The sequence below is a fragment of the Macaca mulatta genome, chromosome 10 (genome assembly GCF_049350105.2).
Source record: "Macaca mulatta isolate MMU2019108-1 chromosome 10, T2T-MMU8v2.0, whole genome shotgun sequence".
NCBI classification, from domain to species: Eukaryota; Metazoa; Chordata; class Mammalia; order Primates; family Cercopithecidae; genus Macaca; species Macaca mulatta.
The window spans coordinates 17,418,542-17,441,806 of NC_133415.1; the positions used below are offsets into that span (position 1 = coordinate 17,418,542).

Here is a 23,265-nt window from a genome sequence, read left to right on the forward strand (position 1 = left end):
CCAGGATTACCCTGCTACCAGGAAGAGTTCAGGGCTGGCAATACAGAATTGACAGTCAGCAGTGCAGTTAATAGCAAGGTAATGTAAAATGCATGCAATTTGCTGGGATTGCCCAAGGAGCCCACGTCTAGTTAAAGTAATTGGAGGCTATGAGAGAACACTGCGAAACTACCAGAGGCTGTGGCTGGCAGCAGGAAGGAGGTAAATGAAAGAGACCCAGAAGTGGTCACAGCTGAGGCCAAAATAAGCAACAGCTTCAAGAAGAAACAAGAGATCAGTACCATCAAATGAAGCAGCATGATTCAAGACAAGAAGAAACATATCTGCAATTATTACCCAGTTAGGCCTGTAGGCTCCCAAGCCTGTGTCATTGGGCTCAGATCCTCGCTTCACAGTCTAACTCAGTTAACCTTGTTGTGCCTCAATTCCTTCCTCTATAAAATGGGACTGATAAGATTCCCTAGTTCAAAGGTTGCTATGAAAGAGAGATGAGCTCATGGGAGCAAAGGCACTTGGCATAGTTGTCAGGAACAGCAAAAGTGCTCGATGAATGTTAGCTGCAAATGTTACCGTGTCCTTCCCAACAACTTTTCTGACAAACATCAGACCTAACAAGCGAAGGCAAAATGAAGTCAGCCACCAACCCCTCACCTCATGTGTTTTCAATGAGACCAGCAGGGGCCGGTCTCATTGAAAACACATCCCTCTTGCCCTTGCAGTGAACTCTTCCAAATATAATAAAAAGGCAGTATGGTATTTAACATTTGTACAGTAATGGTAACCTACTTCTCCAGAGATAATGGTCCTAGCCCTTGATTCTGCCACCAATGAGCTGTATGAACCTGGGCGACTCCATTGATGTTCTGAGCCTAGAGTCCTTCACGGATACTTAATGTTTATCCTTCCCATCTCACATAGTAGCTGTGAGGGATGCATCAGTAATGAATGCAGCCTCTTCCCCTCACTGGATATTCCTGAGAATCACAACGATGTGGTTGTGTCTGCAGTTGCCAGCCTGAGCCTGACCTGGGAGATTCTGAAGACCAGCAGGCCAGTTATGGATGACTGATGCAGTGACTGTGTTACTCCATGGAATTTCAAATCCCCCTGTGACATGCCTTCCAAGAGGTCAAGAGGCCATTTAGTTTCTCTGCTTCCATGCTATTCAGCAAGACTAAAACCCAAAAACCTGCTCCACATTGAAACAACTTGCATCATCCGAAAGTCCTCCTTCAAGAAGTGGCAGAAGAAGAATCACCAACACCAGAGTCAGAAGACCCAGGTGCCAGGCCAAGTCTTAAAAACTAATGAACTGTGGGATCTTGGACAAGATATTATCTCCCCATGGAACTCAGTTTTCTCGACTGTAAAATAAGTGTGTTGTCCTGCCGTATTACAAGTTCAGTTCTGGCTATTGGATCCTTCATCCTAAAATAAAGGAAGAGAGAAATCTTCCTGAACTTTAATAAGAGATTGTTGTTGGATGAACCATCTAAAAATGAAACCGCTACAATGTTAACCGTCAGTTTTTCCAGAGCCTCTGGGAGCCACCTAGGGAGCTAAATAAAAGCAAGGAAGTTTCCACTTAAAATACTTTGTTGATTTTTAACAAGGAATTTTCCTCTCCCTTTCTCTCTCTCTCTTCCTCTCTCTCCTTCTCTCTGGTTAGCTTTTAATGTTCATGGAAGCATAGGTTTTAAATGTACCATGGCACAAATGCAAGATGACAGTGATGCAAAATGGGACAAGAGGAACTTATTTTCGTAACTGCCTCTGGTTCAGGGGCACAGAAGGAATCGGCACAGCATCATTGCCCAATTATTTCTCCTCCTGAAACTCATTAAGGCTTTCTCAATTCATAATCAATACATTAAAGTCTCTGTTTTATAAAACAGTTCATCAATATTTTATGGCTTTAATAATTTATGTTTTATTACAGAAGCAGATGGAACCCTACAGCACACTTAATCTCTAGAGACAACAGGGAAGAAAGAAAACTTGAGTTGCAGATTCCAGACTTCAATAACCAGCTTTGCCGAGACCCTGCCTCCAATTTGAAGCTTTGTGGGAAGGGCTGGTAGCTGGGGGATAGCCCACCTGACCATAAACTTCCTGAAGGAAGGGACAAGTTCCGATTATTTTTTGACCCTCTACCTAGTGTCAAGTACAGGCTAAGTACTCAACAGGCATTTAATCTCTCCAAGAGCCGTACCAAAACAATATTATTGTCCCCACAGCACAGATGAAGAAACTGAGACTCAGAGTTAGCAAGTATCTTAGCCAAGTCTGTGCAGCCAGGAAATGGTAGAAGTGGGATTCAGGTTAGGTCATCTCCAGCATCCATGCAGTTAACATCTCTGCTATAACTACGATCAACATCCCCTCTTTTGGAACTAGGTATTTATTGAGCACCAACTTTTGTAAGTACTGGGGATGCATAGATGAACTACATGGGCAGGGAGCTCTGACCTCATGGAGCTAACATATGAGTGGGGTTAGACCATAAACCAGTAATGGTTTTTAAAAATTAAGAGAACTCAGAACTTCTACCAGATCTCATCCAAATTCCCTCCTTGCAACAAGGCTCCTGCAGCCCATTTCACTACTCAAGCCATTGCATTACTTGGCCATCTCTGAGCTCATGTGGCCAAGAGCAAAGACCTGGACTGGAAAGAGGAGAGAAGACTTCCTACCAGACTAGGTTTCAAATAAGTATCCCATCAGGTACATGTTTTGATGAATACTTTCTCCTGGGATTATGTTTTCCCAATGCACCCATGAGGGTTCTCCTGAGTGTTTCTGTTTTCCCAGTGGCTGTTAGTCTCAGGGGAGCTGTGGTTTGCTGTAGACCCAGGACAGCAGCTTCTTTCATAAACACACAAAGAAATTTCAGTCTAGTGGGAGCATTTTGCTTCAATTTCCAATGTGAAGGTGCATGTACAAAGACTCATTTCCCTATAGTTTCATAGTCTGCTTATGAATCTGTCTCTCATGTTAATTTCTTAAAACTGAGGCTTATGTTTCAGCCAGTGTTAGAACTCATTCCCTAACACAGTGCTTGACACACAGGAGGTGCTCCGTAAATGTTGCATCAATGAATGGTTGTTTGAGTTCAAAGCCAGGACTGCCCTTTACTTCGTGTGCAAACTTGAGCAAGTTACCCAACCTCTGCGCATCAGTTTCTTCATATGTAAATTGGAGCATAGACAGTACCTACCTCATAGAGCTCTCATGAGGAATAAATAAATTAATAGGTGGGAAACTCTGAGAAGAATGCATGACACATGGTATATACAAAATAAAGCATAGTTTCCTGATTTTTACAGGTACATAAACAAAGGCTGTTTTCATGATGAACATAATTTTTCTATGCATATTTTCCCAGTGGGGTATTTGTTCCATTCAGGATATGTTTCTGTGCATCCTTTTTTTTTTTTTTTTTTTTTTGGAGACAGAGTCTCGCTCTGTCACCCAGGCTGGAGTATAGTGGCGCAATCTCGGCTCACTGCAACCTCCACCTCCCGGGTTTAAGCGATTCTCCTGTCTCAGCCTCCCAAGTAGCTGGGACTACAGGCACATGCCACCACGCCCAGCTAATTCTTCTGTATTTTTAGTAGAAACGAGGATTCACCATGTTAGCCAGGATGGTCTTGATCTGACCTCATGATCTGCCCACCTCGTGCATCTTTTTTGAGTCATCATTTCTCCTAGTAAAATTTTTCCTGGTAGGCATTTTTCCTAGAAAGAATATTTCTCCAGCATGTCATCACCCTCCCTTGCTTTTATGGCAATGATTTTTCCAATGGGTACTTTTCCTGTTAAATACTTTCACAGTGAGCATTTTCATAATGAAAATTCTCCCCAGAGAATTTATTTTATTGGGAGGGGGCATTTTTAATTTAAAAACATTTCCGATGTGTATGTTTTCCAGTGTGTTTTTGCTGGAAAGTATGTGTTTCCATAGGATACTTTTTCCAGAATGAAATTTTTCTCCAGTAGCTGTTTTTTTTTTTTTTTTCCTGAATAGACATTTGTCTTACAAGTTATATGTGTTTTCCCTAAGAAATACCATCCATGTTATTAGACTGAATTGTGTATCCTCCTCAAAATTTATGTTTTCACATTGGACTTCTAACTCCAATGTGACTGTATTTGGAAATAAGGTCTTTAGGAGGTAGTTAGGGTTAAATTAGGTCGTAAGAGCGAGTCTCTGATTCAACAGGACTGGTGTCCTTATAAGAAGAGAGAGAGAGACACCAGGAGTGCCTGCACAGAGAGGAAAGGCCATGTGAGGACACAGTGAGAAGGTGCCCATCTGCAAGGCATGGGGAGAGGCCTCAGAAGAAACCCACGCTGCCACGCCTTGAACTTGGACTTCTAGCCTCCAGGACTTTGACAAAATTAATTTCTGTTGTTTAAGCCTCCCAGTCTAGTACTGTGTTATGGCAGCCTGAGCCATCTAATATAGTTCCTGAGTATCATATTTTGGGGTCTGGAGCGAATCACTAATAACCTCTCTCCTTTAGGCCACTTTCTGCTGGTCACTCAAAGGCGTGCCCTGCTCACCCCACATGGAACACTAAGGGCTAACTCCGCAGAAGCAGAAAGTCTATATTGACCTATGGCTCCTTTTTGTGCTGATGAAAGACTATGCTGTCCTTAATCCAATGTATTTTCCAGCTTGCAGCTCTCCATTACTCTAGCCCTGCAAAACCAGCTCAATAATGAGTGTCCTGTTTCCATTAATGCAACCCTGAGGTTGTGCCAAAAAGGATGGCAGAACTGTGGAGCTCTCCGGAGTACAGAGAGGTGGCTTGGGTCCCTTTGCCTGGGTAATCATATTAGGGGAAGGGGTCACACCCGAGGGTTCTCCCCTCCAGATCCCTTTCAACCTGAGTATGGATCCTGAGACACGGGTGTGTGTTTTGAGTTGTTTAGATCCTGTCCACTAGAGGGCTTCCAATGGTGACGGTCATAGCAGTGGAGAAGAGGCACCTTACACATTCAAACGGCAGACTCTGGATAAACATATTGATTCAAGGTGCACTTAGTGAGAAATGCCAGTCAAAACAGTCCAGAAAAGCCGAAGCCCAAGACTGGTTGGTAGAGACCATATTTGAAAGAGCTACGTGATCTTTAGCCTCCAGCATCACGTTCTCCAGCTCCTACCTCCACCCAAACCCACCCCCAACACATTGTCTGATGGATTCCATTCCTTCTACACAACTAAACACTAAAGTTCCTTTTAGTCTCTTCTTATCTCCGTTAAATTTGTTCTCAACAACAAAAATAATCAAAAATTAATTCATACTGAAATTCAAACAACTGATACCAACAAATAATGTTACTGTCTTTCTCCCTCCACCATTTCCTTTTTTTTCCACACATTCTTTTCAAAGAATCAAAGGCTTACATTAAAGAAATAAATATCTGCAGTGTGGGATTTCCAGGATTAGCTAACTGGGGGGAGGGATGATTAGCAGGTGGTGAGACATCAGCTGTATGCCTCTCTGTCCCCATCCTGCACCTAGGAAATTAGAGAAGTAAACTTGTATTGCGTGGCATTGAAGTGGTACCCAGTACAGATTCTTCAGTACTTAACAAGGCATGAAATACTCTTCCCAGTACCCAAGTCAGTACAAGGCATTTAATAGAGTAAGAACTCTGTGAAAATCAGATTCGCCACATGTAGTAGAAGGAATAACACCGCCCTCCCACACCTGACCAGAAGTCCACATTCTGATCCCCAGAACCTGTAAATATGCTACATCACATAGATGACCCCAGGTGATCCAGGTAGGCCCAACACAATCACAAGGGTCCTTGTAAGAGGAAGGCAGGAGGGTCAGAGTCAGACAGTATTGCAAGGCCATGCTGCTGGTTTTCAGTCTGGATTGGCAGCCAAGAAATTCAGGTTGCTTCCAGAAGCTGGAAAGGGCAAGGGACTGAATTCTCCTCCAGGGTGTCCAGAAGGAACACAGTCCTGCTAATACCTTGATTTTAGCTCAGCAAAACCCATTTCAGACTTCTGACTCTTGGAATTGAAAGAGTATCCATCTGCATTACTTAAGCCACGAAATTCATGGCAACTTGGTACAGCGGCAATAGGAAATTAACATGCCATGGTCCAAGCCACTGTCATGTGGATGTGGAAATTTTCAATCAGCCCAGAGCTGACCCTCAGATATCCCAGTACAGCGAAGTGTTGATCTTTCAAGACCCAGCTCAGATGCCACCTGCATCCTCAGCCTTCTCTGCTTCAACGGGAGGAAGTTATCTCCCCCTCCTCCTGGCCAAAGAAAATACCAACATGCATGGAGCAGAACAACACACTGTAGCAGCCTCTTCAGAAATGCTCATTCCATCCCACCACCGCCTGAAGGATATTGCTGTCTGTATTGCACAGGTGTGGAAATAAGCTCAGAGAGGTTACGCAGGTCCAGAAGGCACAGTTAGGGAATGATGCCGTTGGAAGCCCATCCACTGTCTCCTGTTCCTCACCTCCGGCTCTCTCCAGAGCACCCTGGCCACCCTGTGGCATCTGTTACTTCCACCTCAGCTCTAAGGACAGTCATGCCTCCCTTAACAATGGGGATATACTCTGAGAAAAGCGTCATTAGGAGATTTCGTCATTGTGCTAGCCTCATAGAGCACACTTCCACAAACCCTAAATGGTCTGGCCTACTACACATCTAGGCTGTATGGTGTAGCCTATGGATCCTAGGCTACAAACCTGTAGAGCATGTGACGGCTCTGAATGCTGTAGGCAGTTGTAAGACGATGTAAGTATCTGTGTATCTAGACATATCTAAACATAGAAAGGGGACAGTAAAAACACACTATTATGATCTTATGGGATCAAGACACACAGCCTGTCATTGATGAAATATTATTATGCTATGCATAACTGTATTTGTGTCTACTTCTTGCCTTGAAATGGTAAGTCCTTGAGGGTTCATGCTTGCTTCAGCTTGACTCTCGCCAACCCTGGCATCTAGCAGATGCTCACCAGATATCTGTGAAAAGAAAGGGAGTGATAAGCAGAAGGAGTGGGGAAGAAGGAAAGGATAGATGGAGACAGACAGGAAGGAAGCAGAGAGGGAGGGAGGAGGGGAGAGAGAAAGGGAAAAGGGAAGAAAGGACAGAATCAAAAGAAGCTTTGGGCATATCCCCTCTTGTCCGTCGTGGCATTTCTCTGGCCTGGCACCATCACTTAGTGCTTAGTACCCACCGATTCTGGTGGGTATGGCCAGTGCTCACCAATATCCACCTGCTCTTCTTCAGGGACGCAGAGCTAGACTATATTTTCCTGTTGTGGTCACGACACTGAGTTCGGCCAGTGAGCATAAATGATACGTGCCACTTCTCTCTTCTTCTTCTTCCTTTTTTTTTTTTTGACACAGAGTTTTGCTCTTGCCTCCCAGGCTAGGGTGCAATGGTGTGATCTCGGCTCACTGCAACCTCTGCCTCCCAGGTTCAAGCGATTCTCCTGCCTCAGCCTCCTGAGTAGCTGGGATTACAGGCACCTGCCACCACGCCTGGCTAATTTTTTTTTTTTTTGTATTTTTAGTAGAAACGGGGTTCCACCATGTTGGCCAGGCTGGTCCTGAACTCCTGACCTCAGGTGATCCACCTACCTCGGCCTCCCAAAGTGCTGGGATTACAGGCATGAGCCACCATGCCTGGCCGATACATGCCGCTTCTAAGTCTGACTCATACAAACCTCTCATGATCCTTACACTCTTTCTCCAGCTAAACTGAGATGTCTTTGATGACTTGCAGATGGGAGGAACCAGGAGGTATAGTAGAAGAAGCCTGGGTTCCTGAGGGACTCTGTGGAACAGAGCCCCTGCCTAGCCACACTGGTCTGTGATGAGAGAAAGAAATAACACTTTATTGCAGGAAGCCACCAAAATCTGGGAGGCGTTCACCACAGCAATTTACTGGCCCTCTCTGAGCCTCAATTTTAGGATTAGTAAATGAAGGTGATCACGTGATGCCTAGGATGCCTCGTCAGTAAAAATTCTGCAGGTCTCTGACTTTCTCCAGAATTTAATCCCAGGTCTTAGGCAATAAAGAAAAACCAAGTGCATTCATCCACCAAGCGGGCTCTTGGTGTTATGTATGTTACTCTCTGAACAGATCCATTTCTTTTAATAATAGAACAGCAGATCCATCCATAACTGGCTCATTTTCGAAACAGGGTTTCGATTGACTGGGCCTCAGAGCATTTGAGTTCCATAACATAAAATCAGTCAGCAATTGACTGAATTTAACTAATTTCCACTTGTGAGATGGCTCCTGATTTAAGAGCCCTTTCTTACCATTTTCCCCATCACCCAGTCTCTCGCCAGCTGTATACCTACATGAATATTCTACATCTTCCAACGGAGCGGGTTCTCCAGGGGATCATCCACCTGGAAGGAACGAACACACACATCTTGATTTCCTCTGTATGGGAAGTTTGGGACATACCCAGAGGGAACGGCAATTCTTTCCCCAAGCTAAACTTATTCATCCACACTAATGAAATCTTTCTGAGTTCCCAGGATATTGACTACAAGGGAGACCCACCAGAGCAGGAAAGAGAATAAAGGTGGGTTTTGTTTGTTTGATGATGATTGATCTTCCTAATGATCTCCCCGTTTCCCTGCTTGCTCTCTACAGTTTACTCACAACACATCAGCCAGGATGCTGCTGTTAAAACACAAGTCAGAACATGTTGCACCTCTGCTCATAGAAGTCCAAAGAATTCCTCTTACTCCAAGTAAAACTAAAGTCCTGGCCGGGCGCGGTGGCTCACGCCTGTAATCCCAGCACTTTGGAAGGCCGAGGCGGGTGGATCATGAGGCCAGGAGTTCAAGACCGCGACCAATATGGTGAAACCCCGTCTCTAGTAAAAATACAAAAATTAGCCAGGCGTGGTGGCGCGTGCCTGTAGTCCCAGCTACTCTGGAGGCTGAGGGAGGAGAATTGCTTGAACCTGGGAGGTGAAGGTTGCAGTGAGCCAAGATCGCACCATTGCACTCCAGCCTGGGCGACAGAATGAGACTCTGTCTCAAAAACAAAAACAAACAAACAAACAAAACACAACAACAAAACACGAATGAAAAAAAAAAACCCTAAAGTCCTTGCAAAGGCACCAAAAGCCATACATTTTCTCAACCGACCACATTTCCTTCTCATTTCTCACTGCTCCCTCCATCCCTGCCATGGGTACCTCCTAGCTTTGGCGAATCTGACTCCCGCCTCAGGGCCTTTGCCTTTGTTCTTTCTTCTTCCTGGAATGCTTTTCTCCAGATTATCTTCACATCCTCCCACACTTCCTTTAACCCTTTGTTCTAGTAGCAAGGTCTTCCCTAGAAACCTTATTTATCGTTGCACACTCTCCATCAATGACATTGCCGGTTCCCCTTTCCTGATTTTATTTTTCTCTGTTGTCTTGGTCACCTTATTATTCATGCTCCAGTAGACCTATAACCAGTTCTATGGCATTGTCTGCCCACTCCCTCCTGAATGTAAGCCTCCTGAGTAAGTGCTACTGTTCTTTGCTGCCATTCTCCTGGCACCTAGCAGATGAGCTGACACACGTTGATTGCTCGATAAATATTTGTTGAATTGAATTGAAATTTTGTCCTGCCCTTGTATTTAGCAAATGATATTCTAGGCCCCTTATAATGAACATACTGTATTATGTGCCTTGGACAGGTGTTAATTTTTGTTATTTTTATTCGGTTGGTGCAAAAGTAATTGTGGTTTTGCCATTGATTTTAATGGCAAAAACTATTACTTTTGCACCAACCTAATACGGTAATTCTTCTGTAGTTCTGTTTGTGTCACTGTCACTCAAGGGTAGAAAATGGAATGGCCCTTTGAAAAGCCAGCTTGGGGAGGAAGAAGAGTGTGGTGGGAGTTCCTGAATCACTAGGACCCCTTTCGCTCAGCAATGGAGATACTTGGATCATAGCAGAGGTTTCTAACCTAAGATGCACGGACCCCCAAGCTTCAGAGGACCTGGAAGCACCCAGCCAGGACTTTAGTTTTACTTGGAGTAAGAAAATTCTTTGGACCACCTGAAATCATAGGAAAAAAGATGTGTGTGTGTGTGTGTGTGTGTGTGTGTGTGTGTGTTAAACATAGATGTATGCTCACTTATTCTTCCCACAATACCCACTAGTGCCAACTCCTTCCTGGGCTCTTGAGCTACAAAAGAAATCCTGTGCAGCTTACATTCTAATGAGAAAAGAAACACTGAAAGAATATATATTTCTATAAATAATAAAGCTAAGAGGCTAAAGAATGTCCAGGCTGGCAGGCAGCTTTTTCAGGTAACACGAAATGGAAACTGTCTTTGAGAAGATGGAATAGGAACAGAGATTCGAATTAAATAAGGGAATAAACAATGCAACTAGGAGGCAGAGGGAAGAGCAAATGCAACGACTCCGAGATGAGAAAATCTGGGCAGGTGCAGGAAATGGGAAGAAGTCCAGTGGGGCTGGAGTACAGACAGCCACGGAGAGAACGGCAGGAGAGGAGGGCAGAGAGATTAAGGGGAAGGCAGGTAGCTCCTTGCAGAGAAATGCGTGGACTTTGCATTTGGATTTAATTGCCAGGACAGAATTCCTGTGGAGAGGTTGTGCATAAAGGTGTAACTTGATCTCACTTGTGTTTTAAAGGGCTCTCTCAAACTGCTGTGTGCAGAACAGACTGCAGGGGGCAACATGGAGCAGGCAGATAACTGGGAGCAAGGTAGTGGTCCATGGGAGACAGGCTAGCCTGGACCAAGCAGTTAGCAATGGATAAGGTGAGATAATAGGGCTGCTTGCTAATTGAGTGTGGACGTATGGGTATGTAGCTGGAGAAAGTCTTTATCGGACACCCGTTTCTCCTGACAGTCTGGCATGCATTCCTGCTTCTTCTGGTGAAAGTATCTCTGCTTCACGTTTGGAACTACACTGCTGCAATGGACGCAGTATGCGTGGAACTGTCCTTCAAAATTCTCAAACTTCCCCTGGCTAAGGAGTCAGCCCTGGACCTCAGCTTGGTCAGTGAGGCTCTCTTCCCTGGAAAACTCTTTCTTCAGTAGAGCGACATAGGTCTTAAAATGGAAAGGTTCACCCTGACCGTTGTCCCCTGAAGGGGCTGCCCATGAGTTCTGCTAGCCAGACCCTGAGGCTGCTTTGATCCTTTCCTTTCCACAAAGAATCAGTCCATAGCCCCAGGTCAACCCTGTGGCTGTTGATGTATCAGAAGCCCCGTTGTAAAGTCCATGTGATGTAGGAAAATGCTGTCAGACTGGGATTCAGCAAAACCGGGTCCTAGACTTGGTTCTGACACTGACTAGCCACAAGATTTTGACAAACATCTTCTCTTCTAATCCTCTACTTTTTGTTTTAAGACGAGTCTCACTCTGTCACCCAGGCTGGAGTACAATGGTGCAATCTCGGCTCACTGCAACCTCGGCTACCCAGGTTCAAGCGATTCTTCCACCTCAGCCTCCCGAGTAGCTGGAATTACAGGAGCTTGCCTGGCTAATTTTTTTTTTTTTTTTTTTTTTTTTTAGAGACAGGGTTTCACCATGTTAGCCAGGCTAGTCTTGAACTCCTGACCTCAGGCGATCTGCCCACATCAGCCTCCCAAAGTACTGAGATTACAGGTGTGAGCCACCATGCCTGGCCAATCCTCTACTTTTAATTTCCTCATCTCTTGCAAAAAAACAGAGGAGTCAGAGATGTGACCCATTATATGCTCCTATGCCATATCCATGCACATGGCATAGAACATTATAACCTGTAAAATGTCCATCTCTCCCACCAGCCTGGAGGAGGGGGCAACTTTATTCATTCACAGAGAAATAGTTGCTGAGTCTCTTTCATGTGAGAGGCACAATGCAGTGTTCCAGGATGATTACCTGTATCTGCTCCAGTTCAGTACTAATGTTCAATAAATGTTTTCAAACAAATGATTTGATTTCAGAGTTCCTTTAGAAACTAATTAACACATTGAATGCATACTATAAGGTGATTCCAAATTATTTTTATGAGAATTATCTCTTTAGAGATTCCTCTCCAGTTCCTACAGTCTATGAATCTATGAGTCGCTTATATGAAAGGTTAGCAATAATGGATTGTATCTTCTGAAAATCACAGCTGCTTACTGGATGGTTCTCTTGAAGAGACATCAGCAGCAGGTTATTCTGGCCCGCTCTTTGAGACTTCCTTAAAAGACAAGGGATTAGTAGATAATTCACCTGTCTATAAAAACAGGTGCTAACTTCTACTTTATGGCTAGGCTGGGGGGTGGGGGGTGGAAATAAAAGCAACCGTTTCCGTAGCAAGAAAAATGCACAATTTAAAGAACATAGTGTCTTGCTTAAATCTATTTATAAAGAATGTGTAGGAAATACAATTAAGGAAACTAACAGCAGACGAAGTACTTGGGCTCTGGCTTAATTGTCTGTCTTCCATCATTTAGTACTTAAGAAAAATGGGTTGTTAAAAGATGAAGGGGTCAGCCACACAGAAGGTGGCACAAAGAGGAGGGTGTGACCTTCCTGCATCCCTCAGAGAGCCAAGCCCCTTCACAGTCCCTGCATTCCCAACCCCAAAGCAGCAGCTCCCATTGCCCCAGCCTAGCCCTGTTCAGACGGTTTTCAAGGCCAGCATGAGGTGTGGGTTAGTAGGTCACCACCTTAGAGACCTGATTTAATTGAACCCTGTGGCTCACTAGACTGCAAAAACCTTTACTGTTGACCTGAAATTTTCACCAGGAGATTCCTAAAGCTGCATTTATCAGCCCTGCTTCATTTCCAAAATACATCATATTACCCGGGTGCTTTGCCAGGACTCTACACTGAAGTCCAAAGTCAGCTCCTTCTCCTGAACAGCTGACTTCTGTCCCTTTACCCTTTCTGGCATTCAGGACTGATACCTCTCACATTCTTCAATCTTGCCCACTTTTTCTTCTCAATTGTCTCTGCAGCCTTTCAACTGTCATGATCCAGGACTACACAAAATGCAGTAAAGATGGTCTCATTGCAGGTCTTCCAAAGGACATTTTTTGGCTCCCTTTCTGGGCTTCATCACTCTCCCACCAGACACTCTGGTCCTGGGCTCCAGACTCTGGGATTGCCCAGGGATCTAAAGTCCATCTGCTAAGCAAAACCTTCACCCTGTGTTTCCTTAACTTCAGAGTCTACCCCTCAAGGTAAGATGCTGAAGTAGCCACACGCTGGTGTTGTACCTTGGACAGCTCCAAATGATGCTCTTAGCGTTTACCCATTCTGCAGGAGCTGTGGTTCTGCAGCTCCCTGACCAGGGACAGCTTCGTCCTGCACAGGAACATGCATGCAGGGTGTGCTCAGTCCTCAGTGGTGACTGATGACCTCCTTCCATCATTCTCACACTCTCCACAGCAACCACAAACACTTGTTTAACCTGGAAAGAGGAAAAGGCCACCCTGGAATAGTCACTAATGAGGTGAACCAGATAGGGCCACGTGCAATCAGATGGACTCCTAAACAGAACAAAATGTCACTCTCCTTGTCTCATGGGTTGACATGCCCAACACCAAAAAATAAAGAAAAAATTATAAATACAGCAGTCTCCCCTTATCCATCCATGGTTTTGGTTTTTCAGGTTTTTAGTTACCCTCAGTCAACTTCAATCTGAAAATATTAAATGGGAAATTCCAGAAATATACAATTTTTGTTTTCTGTTTTTCATTTTTGTTTTTTTCCGAGACGGAGTCTTGCTCTGTCACTCAGGCTGGAGTACAGGGGTGCGATCTCAGCTCACTGCAACCTCCGGCTCCTGGGTTCAAGAAATTCTCCTGCCTCAGCCTCCCAAGTAGCTGAGATTACAAGCACCTGCCACCACACCTGGCTACTTTTTTGTATTTTTTTGTAGAGATCGGTTTCACCATGGTGGCTTGGCCAGGCTGGTCTCTAACTCCTGACCTCGTGATCCTCTCACCTCATCCTCCCAAAGTGCTGGGATTACAGGTGTGAATGACCATGCCTGGCCAAAATATACAATTTGTACGTTTTAAATTGTGCATTGCTCTGAGTAGCATGAAGAAATTGTCACTTGGTCCTGGCCAGATATGGATCCTCCTTTTGTCCAGAGTATCCATGCTGCAGGTGCTACCACCCCCAGAGTCATCTAATAGTCATCTCAGTGATCAATTCAACTCTTGAGGTTTTATAGTGCTTGTGTTCAAGTAATCCTTATTTTACTTGATTTTTGCTTCACTACTAATAATTATTGGTTATTGTTGTTAATGTCTTACTGTGCCTAGTTTATATTAAAAACTTTGTCAAAAGTATGTATGTACAGGAAAAACATAGGACAGTATGTACAGGGCTCAGTATTATCAGCAGTTTCAGGCATCCACTGAGGGTCTTAGAATGCATTCACCACAGATAAGAGGGAACTACTCTAAAAACACAAGAAAGAAACAGTGCCTTGTCCTTTTCTCCAGCATCCTTGTTCCAGAAAGAATCTAATCTTTTTTCTGCAATGGCTAAGGCTCTGCGATCACAGGTGCTCCTTCTCCTGCCCCAGGCACAGCTGTCTTCCTTTCCTTCCTCAAACAAGCCAGGTACATTCTTTTGGGACACACTGCTCCCTCTACCTGAATCTCCCTGACCTAAATCATTACTCGTTTGGTTCTTTTTTTTTTTTTTTTTTTTTTTTAAGAGGGAATTTCTCTCTGTCACCCAGGCTGCAGTGCATTGGCATGATCTTGGCTCATTGCAACCTGTGCCTCCTGGGTTCAGACAATTTTCCTGCTTCACCTCCCGAATAGCTGGGATTACAATCACCCACCATCACACTCGGCTAATTTTTGTATTTTTCATGGAGACAGGTTTCACCATGTTGGCCAGGCTGGTCTTGAACTCCCGACCTCAGGTGATCCACCTGCCTCGGCTTCCCAAAGTGCTGGGACTATAGGCGTGAGCCACTGTGCCTGGCTGCTTGTTTGGTTCTTACCATTCAGTCCCCAGCTCAGAGAAGCCTTCCTGGACCCTGTTGAAAGTAGCCTCTCCCACCAGCCAAGTCTTCGATTTGTTCTATTTCCTCCATGACATCTATCACTGCCTGCAATTATATTGTTCACTTAGGGCTCTACTTACTTTTTTCTACTTACTTGTTTCCACCACCAACATATAAATTTGTTGAAATAGACACCTTATCTGTATTGTTGCCCTCTGTATCTGAAGGCTCTAAACAACACCTGGCATAGAGTAGAAATTCAATAAATATGCATTGCATGAATGAATGCTTGCGGGGATAAATGAATGGTGTTGGTAATACAGCCTCATGGTTAGAACTACAGGCTTCAAAACCTGATATCTTTGAGTATGAATTCTGGATTGAACATTTAGTAGTCACCTGACCAGTCAGTGGACTGCTCAAAGTCTCATTTTCTTCTTCTGTAAAACAGGGTCAAATATAGCATTTATCTCATAAGGTCTTTATGAGAATTCAATGAGAACAACATTGGCCAAGCACTAAGCACAGTGGCTGGCACATAACCTCAGCAAATGGTCATTACGATTATCCTCCTATTTTTCCCTATTCTGTAATACTCTTCCTACCATTGCCAATTAATGGAAACTACAATTCTTTTTTCTGTCTTACCTATAGAAAGTCTTCCTGAGGAGACTCTGGTCTAATTGATTGTTTCTCTATTGCCATATTGAAGTTCCATCTGCTTGCAAATTACTGTAGAGTAAGAATAGAATGACAATTTAATGAGCAGCTACTATGCTCAGGCATTTGATATATACTGGATTATCTCTTTCACCCACATGGAACTCTGCCAGGGGGAGGAGCAGACAGTGGCAATTATGCCGTGATATCTGTTTGAAATGCCTGTTCTTCGGTGCCATAAAGAAATAGCACTTGAACATAAATTTAATTTTCTCAGCAAGGCTATTTTTATACTTTCTGCAGAAAGGGTACACTCGCCAGCAGTTTTGCCACAAGAGTACACTGAACAAAGGAGACAGGGTCATTTATAACCTGAAGCATCAGCCTTACTGCTGTGTCCGGTTTCCATTGGCTAGAACGGGACCTCACATTCTGTATTTGTCTTGATTGGCTAGCAACTTCAAACTTTTTAAAAGAGGCAAAGGCAGAGGAGAACAAAGGAAGGAGGAAGTAACTTGTAGAATGCTGAGAAAGGTAAAAACACCTTCAAATAAGGAAGAGGAACAGGCTATGACTTAATGCTTGCTTGGACTAGTATAAGCATGCCAGGGCAAATATTTAGGCTACATTGTGGAAACTAAGAACATAAAGCACATGAATTTATTGATTATGGCTAGCAGATATTTAAGAATGTTAGCACAGGTCTTTGAATACATTTTGCTTTTAAGAGACATTACTATTTATTCCTAATTAGACGGGGAGGAAAGTCTTTGAAGAGGAACCTCTACTTTATTTTTCACAGGTCCATTCTACCTTCTTTTTCAGTGACAGAGTCATAATTGTGTGGGGAAGGAGGAGCAAAGAGAACATTTCTTGGCCTCCCTGACAGTCAGTTGTGGCCATGAGACTAAGCTGTGGCCAATTAGATAAAAGCAGAAGGAAACTGGTTCAGCAGGAAAACAGGCCTATATTTGTCTTTTCCCCCGCCCCAACCCCACAGTTCCTGCAACCTAGAATGTGGGGGTAGGGGTAGGGATGGTCCTTAAAGGTAGCTTGAATCCTGAGGTGAACATGAGGATGGATGAACATGAGGATGATGGGGCAGAAAAATAAACTTGCACACTAGCCCTAGAATCCCTACTTGCACACTACATTTCTGGGAGTAATAAAAACCACATTTCTATTTCATTCAAGTCAGTGGTATCTGAGCTTTTCTGTGATAAGTAGCAAAACCTAATCCTAACCTTTACTATAGGCATCGTAAGCCCACGGTATTAACGAAGAACTTGGAACTCAGGAAGAGTGAATAATTTGCCCAAGATTACACAGCTAAAAAGCCACCAACCTGGTATTTGAATGTTGATGAACTTCATTCTAATATACAAGTCTTTTCCATTAATCCTGCAAGTTAGGTCTCAATTCAGGGCAGCAAGGATCTCAGAGGGGCTTACCTCAAACCCTCAGGCAATAGGGAATCCTTTCTCTGGCATCCCTGAAGACCACCCAGCTTCAGGCTTAATGGCCTCTGGGGACATCAAACTCATGACTCACTGTTCAATCCTTTATTTATTTATTTATTTATTTATTTATTTATTTATTTATTTATTTTTGAGATGTAGTGTCTCTCTGTTGCCCAGGCTGGAGTGCAGTGGCACAATCTTGGCTCACTGCAACCTCCGCCTCCCAGGTTCAAGCAATTCTCCTGCCTCAGCCTCCTGAGTAGCTGGGACTACAGGCACACGCCACCACACCCAGCTAATTTTTGTATTTTTAGTAGAGACGGGGTTTCACCATATTGGTCAGGCTGGTCTCCTGACCTCAGGCCATCCACCCGCCTCAGCCTCCCAAAGTGCTGGGATTACAGGCGTGAGCCACCGCTCCTGGCCCTCAATCCTTCATTTTTCAGAAAGCTCTTCTTTGATGTAACAGCTGAAATTTACTTTTTTTTGTAATGTCCACGCCACAGTTGTGAACTTTCAAACCAGTAAGACCCTTGTGGTATCCACTTGGCTCTTCAAACCTTTCAGGATACAGCCTTCAGGTCTCTCTTAGTCTTCTGTATTCCAACTATAATGAACACTCATTCATTCATAACACAGAGGAGGGATGCTCATGTGCCAAGTACTGTGCTATGCACTGGGGCAGATGTGCCGGCTGACCTCATGGAGTTTGTAGTCTAACGGGGCTTCCTAAAAGGATGTGGTCTCTTTTGGTCCCATTGAACTGTGTCAATTTCTTTTGGAAGAATGGTTCTTATTAGTAGCGCTTCCAATTATGGGGAAATAGACTCATAAACTTGGATTCTTTGTGTCCACCTATCTTAGCCCCTTTATATTTTCTTTTTCTTTTATTCTCATCATACTCTCCCTGGAGAACTCAATCGTGCCTGGAATTTCAGTGGTAACCTGAATGCCAAGCAATCCCAGGCATTTATCTCTAAACTAAGCTCCAGACTCAAATGTAAAGGTCTAATTGTCAACTCCACCTTGATATACCACAAACCCCTCAAATGCAGTAAGTCCAAAGCTGAATCCATCATCTCTCTCCCTGCCTCACTTCTGCCTCCAGTGCAGCCTCTCCTCCTGCGCTCTCTGCTCTGGTTAATGTTACTGTAATCTATGCCATTTCCCAACCTCCCATGATCCCTTCCTCTACCTTACACTCCACTTTCTTCCCTGCCAATATCTTATAAATTTCTCACATCCCTCCCCACCTCTCCACCTCCACGGCCACTGTTGAGTCCTGTGTCATCATTTATCCAAACAATTCCAATAACCCCCCTGGCTAACCTTCCTGTTCCTGATGAAAACCCTGTACGTTTCAATCTAACCTACACACTGTCAGCATTGACCTCTTTAAATCAAACACTGGCTATAGCACCTATTACTTAAAAGCCTTCCATGCAACATGTCTGCTTATCAACTGCGAATGCTGTGGCCATAAAATGACCTCACCAATCAGGCTCCAGTTGGCATTTCCAGCTTCATCTCTTCCCACTTCCCTGATCCAATTTTTGTTTGTTTGTTTTTGTTTTTGAGACGGAGTCTCGTGATCTTGGCTCACCACAACCTCTGCCTCCTGGGTTCAAGTGATCCTCCTGCCTCAGCCTCCCGAGTAGCTGGGATTACAGGCACCTCCCACGCCTGGCTAATTTTTGTGTTTTTAGTAGAGATGGGGGTTTTGCCATGTTGGCCAGGCTGGTCTTGAACTCTTGACCTCAGGTGACCTACCTACCTTGGCCTCCCAAAGGGCTGGGATTATAGGCATAAGTCACTGCTCCCAGCCCCCGATCCAAATTCTGTACACTGAACCCCAGCTACAGGAAACAGCTCCCTGCTTCCCAACATGCCACACGCCTTTCTGACTCTGTGTCCTCCCTTTTCCTCTTCCTGCTGTTCCCTCTTTGGTGAAATGAAGTCTTCCCCAGTCACCAGGCTGAGCTTTGTCACTGCCTGTGTACTCCCCTAGCTGACTGTATAACCTCTTCTAAACTCTTGCCACATGATTATAGAATGCTTGTTATGTGACAGTCTTTGTGACTATGAGGTCATGGAGTGGGTGCAGTGATTACTTCTTACGTACCTCTACATGCTCATGATTTACACACATCCTGCACACGGTTATGGAGAAATCACAGGTGATTAACCATTAATGAGCCCTAACTTGGTGCCGGGCCCTACCTTGGTCACGTCACACACCGTTCACCTGAAGACCATAACAAGTTCTTGAGGTCAGAAAGTGCAGCATAATAATAGACTTACTACATAACATTTATTGAACACTTACTGTATACCTGGTGTCAGAATTAAAAAGTGCACTGAGTAAAGTTCAGCAACAAGGCAGTAACTCAGGAATGGAAAACCAAACATCGTATGTTCTCGCTGATACGTGGGAGCTAAGCTAGGAGGACACAACGGCATAAAAATGATACAGTGGACTTTGGGGACTTGGGGGGAAGAGTGGGAGGGGAGTGACGGATAAAAGACAATCAATATGGTGCAGTGTATATTGCTCGGATGATGGGTGTACCAGGTTCTCACAAATCTCCACTGAAGAACTTACCCATGTAACAAATACCACCTGTACCCCAATAACTTGTGGAAAAAATAATTTAAAATAATAATAATAGCAAAATAAATAAAATGTGGATGGGGAAACACCTGGCTTTTCAGAAGCATCTGCACTGTTATTGACGTGCAACATGGCTTCTATGGTCGATATTAACTGTGTGATATTTTCCAAGTAATTCATTTGCCGTGCCTGTTCTAGAAACCTGGAACAAAACAGAAAAGAAGAAATTCAACTAGGTATATCAATATTTTGGGAAAAACAAACAAACAAAAAAAAACCAGCAAGGCACGCTTTAGTCAAGCCTATTGCAATTGGGAAGAGAGGCCAGAACTCAATCTGAAGTCAACTGCACTGAAACAAAGGGTAGGAGATGTTTTTGTTTTGTTTTAGGTTCTGGGGTACATGTGTAGGATGTACCAGTTTGTTACATATGTAAATATGTGCCATGGTGGTTTGCTGCACCCATCACCTAGGTATTAAGCCCTGCATGCATTAGCTATTTTTGCTAATGCTCTCTCTCCCCCTACCCCACCCCCAGCAGGCCCCAGTGAACAACTTGGCAAAATCTCATCTCTATTAAAAATACAAAAATTAGGCTGGGCGCAGTGGCTCACACCTGTAATCTCAGCACTTTGGGAGACCGAGGTGGGCGGATCACGAGGTTGGAAGATCAAGACCATCCTGGCTAACATGGTGAAACCCCGTCTCTACTAAAAATACAAAAAAGTTAGCTAGGCATGGTGGCAGGCGCCTGTAGTCCCTGCTACTCAGGAGGCTGAGGCGGAGGTTGCGGTGAGTTGAGATGGCGCCATTGCGCTCCAGCCTGGGAGACAGAGTGAGACTCTGTCTCAAGAAAAAAAAAAAGAAAGAAAGAAAGAAAGAAATACAAAAATTGGCCAGGCATGGTGGCATGTACTTATAATCTCAGCTACTTGGGAGGCTGAGGTATAAGAATTGTTTGAATCTGGGAGGCAGAGATTGCAGTGAGCCAAGACTGTGCCACCACACTCCAGCCTGGGCAACAGAGTGAGACTCTGCCTGAGAAAAAAAAAAAAAGAAAAGAAACACACACACATGTTCATACATACACATATTGACACAGATGGAGAAAGAGGCACAGGAGGAGTAGGATGAGGTCTGATCAGGCAAGGGTTAGAAACAGCTATCCAAGGAGAAATCAAGCATCACTTCTTCTATCGCCCTAGGAGACTAGAAGAACAGTAAAGACCCTAGGAAGTTGGAGTGCAGTGATCAGGGTATGTGGCTTACAATGTAGAATGGAAGAAACAGAAACGGGTGGGTAGCTCCAAATGAAGGAGGTGAACACTCACCAGGTGTCTAGGCTCACATACTAACCACACTTAGCGAAAGTGCCATCCACAAGGAAAACTGCTTCCAGGCTTAAAAACCACGGTTCAGTATCCTGCCTGAACCACCACCCTATATTTGGTCTAGGGTAATGGGGATTCCTAGACAAACCTTAATGTTCTTGAGGAAGGGAGAAACACGAAATTTTGCCAAAGAAAGAAGTGTAAGGAGAAAATGTTTAGTCACTCAACCACTCAACAAATATTTCCTGAGCAGCTACTATATGCCAGAATAAAGCTGTGAACAGAGCACAAGCATTTGATCTTGTGCTTTTCTTCTCTTCATCTCGATGTACGTGAATTTCCTCCCTGTCCACCAGAAGCATGCATATTGCCCAGAGATCTAAGATTGTTAGAAAAAGTGAAAAAAAAAAAACAAGAAGTTGCAAACTGTAGGAGACTGATGAATAAAAGGATTCTCCCATCCTGCCCAATGAATAGTCACTCTTAGAGAGTCTGTCCCAAGAATCTGCTTTCCTGAACTCAGAAATATACTTTGACTTAAACTGATGACTTTTTTTGGGTGATCGAACAAGGACTCAATTGAACACATTGGCTGAAAATTCGAGGTCCCACTGAACAGATGTTGGAGCTATTTTCCTTCCTCTAGCCTAGTTAGGAGGTTGGTTAACTAGGAAGCCCAAATGAAAGTTGCTTTCGTGGTATCTGGAATATAAATTGACATTCATGATCTGTTCTCCTAACGGCATTAACTTTATAATAGCTCCTAAGTGATTCTAACATATAAGTAGGGTTGAGAACCACTGCTATACAGCCCATGGAGAACTTATAGAAACACACACACATACTTACACATACACATATTGACACAGATGGAACAAGAGGCATAAGGGGAGGTGCATGAGGTCTGACCAGGCAAGGGTTAGAATCAGCCATCCAAGGAGGAATCAAGCATCACGAATTCTATTTCCCTAGGAAACAAGGAAAACAGTAAAAGCCCTACAAAGAGTAGTGATTGGAGATATTACCAGCAGTGGACAGTAGTTCATCCATTATGCATTTCTTCTCAAAGTAATTGCTCCTACTTTCATTAAGTCGTTATTTGAACACTTCCTACCTCCTACGTACACTGCATAGTACAAAAAATGAAAGACAAGCCTCCACCCTCAAGTGGCTCACAATCTAGTGAGGAAAAGAGGCAAATAAATGGTCTGCAGTGGCACAGCTCAGTTGAGCTGTGATAGAGGAATTTGCAGAGAGGGAATGCAACCGATGTCGAAGGAATTAGGTAAGGCCTTCCAGAACAATTGGCACCTGAACTGAATCTCTTGTCACCTTAATCTTGAAATTTCTCTTCTGTAGAAAAGTGAAAAATAAGTGTCTGTAGTTGAGGCCACCCTGTCTATGGCATTTTGTTGAAGCAACCCGGGCAGATGACTACAGTCTAGCAGCAGAGAGAGGGAATGAGCATTTCAAGTAGTAGGAGCAGCACACACGGATGAGAGGGTGCAGGCACAGTAGCAGAGTCCCAGAGAGATGAGAGAGTTTGGTATGTTCCAGAGCTATAAGCACTTTTGATGCCTATAGCAATGACAACGACAATTAGAGAGAACTTCAAGACAACCGATAGCCAAGAACTAAACTGCCCAGTACCAACTCTAATCAATACGTGCATTCAAGAAAGGACAAGGTCAGTGAACACCAAGGGCCAGGGCAAGGGGTATTTCTTGGAGTGGGTATGGCAGCAGAGAGGCCCACTGTCCAAGGCTCAGAATGGAATCCAGCACGTTTCCATTTGCCTTCCACCGTAAAGTAAGCATGACCTTCCTCTCGCTTCCCCTTGGGAAGTTTGCTTTCCAGAGGAAGCTGTTTAAGGACATGTATTTGCTTGAGGCAGATTGAAAAGGTGATGGCTGTGGTGAATGTGCATGGAGCTCATTCAAATGGGATGGATCCAAGTAGATTTTGGCAAAAGGATGTTCAAATGCCTTTGCCAGGCCGGTTATATAGAGGCAGCTTGACTGATCATCTGACACTCTTTCACGTGTTGGGATATACATCTATAGCAACCTTTTAGGGCACTTACCCAGCAAAAAAGTAAAATTATACATTGAAGTGGAGGCGTGATATGCAAGAGAGAGACAACAGCATCTCTATTAAACCACTTAGCACCACCATCCTCAACCACTTGGGGCCGGAAAGATGGTCTG

The 23,265-nt window shown here is 44.1% G+C and overlaps 1 long non-coding RNA gene across 2 annotated transcripts in view; it reads right to left on the reverse strand.

Annotated features, from left to right (window-relative positions):
* LOC144332232 (uncharacterized) overlaps positions 1–23,265 on the reverse strand; it is a 198,277-nt gene that overhangs the window by 104,453 nt on the left and 70,559 nt on the right. For both annotated transcript variants that reach the window (XR_013400133.1, XR_013400132.1), the window contains exon 3: positions 15,645–15,728. This is a non-coding gene — a long non-coding RNA (uncharacterized LOC144332232). The remainder of the gene's footprint in view (positions 1–15,644; positions 15,729–23,265) is intronic.